Consider the following 1940-nt stretch of genomic DNA (forward strand, 5'->3'; position numbering starts at 1 on the left):
TCTGTTCATATCAGAAAGTTTAATTAGTCTCTTGCAACTAAAATTACTTCTTTTGACTAGTATGTATTAGACAGGAGGGAAGGATAAGAATGCTTTATTGACAGCTTAAAAACGTTAGATAGGTTTCCTCACGCCACGTCTCAGCTCCCAGCCATTTTAGGGAAGCACCCTTTATTGTAAAACTCCTGCTGCTTTTCACACTCGATTTTTCTTTTTGTCACATCTAAAAAGCTAAGGTCCAAATTATAAACCAACTGATACAAATGAGATTCTTACAAAATATTTTAAACGAACCACATATCAGGAAAAGTAAACAGCCACACCAGTTTTCATGCAGAAGTCGACATGAGTTCTCTTTATTGCCCGAAGCACCACGGTGGCCCATCGCTGCTCTGCAGACCAGGCACCTGTCGGCTCCCCGCAGTCTTTCCTAGCGAGAACTCGCTTTCAGGTCTCCTGAAAACTCCTACCTGAGCAAACCACAGCTCCAGTTTTCCCAAGCTTTCTGACTCCTCCTCATCCTTCTGGCTCTGGCAGTGCTCAGCCTTTACATGAGAGCTCTGGAAAAGCTGCCCACAGTGACAGCCTGTTCCAACAGCCCTGTCTCCGGTGCTTTGTGTTTCACCTCGTACAACTACAGCAGCAGCACCATCCTGCAGTCGGAGTTCACAGATTTTTTACTGTGTCTTTGATATTTCAGTGTGTGTCATCTAACTGAAGCTGCAGCAATGAGACATCCACCTTTTCAGGAAGGCTGCCAATATACACCAAGCTGAGACTGCAATCAGCTGCTGAGCCCGCTGACTGAATGAGGACGTACCTCTACATTTAAGATTAAATTCAGTACTTTTGCTCACTTTCAGTAGGGCCTTATTTCCCTGGCATTCCCTGCAAAGGGCAACAGCAGCGTGCACATCTTCACCCCGACAGCAGGTCTGGTGTCTCATCACACTGCAAATGTTTGTCCTTTATGACAACAAGCAGAATTTGAATTCTGATCTATAAAATCTTTAATTTTTACTTAGTGAAAAATCTAAGACAAATGGAAAGCAGCAAGGAGGGTTAGAGAAAACTCATTATTACAGAATATGAATTATTACCCAGAAGTCTCTTAGGTCATCGCTGCTATGCTGTGAAACACACATACTATTAGCAAAAGGCTTATTAAAATACAGACTATCTGACAGAATGGGGCTATTTTTACCTAGGCTGAACAATATCCAGGCATCTTTCTCCAGCAGTTAAATCAAACTCATACTAAAAAGCAAATTAAGAAGGGACTAAAAGCAAACACAGTATCTCAGAGACCATTTTTTTCCCATATCCCCACCTTTCTGCCATTTCTGCTTCTGAGCATGGTGAAAATAGAAAGACTAACAGCCACCAAGAAGCCACCCAAATGCTATACAAAGAAAGTGAAATTATCTGAACTTCCCAGAACACACAAATCTTTCCACAAGATTGCAGCTGGCATCACAGTGTGCGATCTTCCATCACAGTTATTTAGACCTGAATTCAGAGCTGGAGCTGGCCGAGACGCCGGCATTCAGCCTGCCCGGAGCTCGCAGTTACCATGACCGCGCCGCAGCAGGACCCGTGCTGGCCACCCGAGAGCCAGCTCATGCACGTCCCCATCGGTGGCAAATCAATGTAACACGGGCACCCCCTTAAAGAAAAGGTGCTGCCGTCGTGTGCTACAGGGATTCCTGGCAAAAGGAACTAGGAAAAATACTTTGGTAGGAATTTGGATTTTCTCAGACACTCCCAGCAGTCGTTCCAGATAAAATATCAAGTATGCTGCATGCTAGATGGCATCCTCGTGTGGACCACCACCAACGCTTGAACAAGTTAATGACCCATCACCTAGTAGACAACTAACAAACCAATTCTGTCTTTTGTCATGAGTGTAAATGGCAAAAGAGGAAATGGTCACTGATATC

This window comes from Tyto alba, unplaced genomic scaffold (genome assembly GCF_018691265.1).
Source record: "Tyto alba isolate M040663 unplaced genomic scaffold, T.alba_DEE_v4.0 Super-Scaffold_3, whole genome shotgun sequence".
Classification (NCBI taxonomy): domain Eukaryota; kingdom Metazoa; phylum Chordata; class Aves; order Strigiformes; family Tytonidae; genus Tyto; species Tyto alba.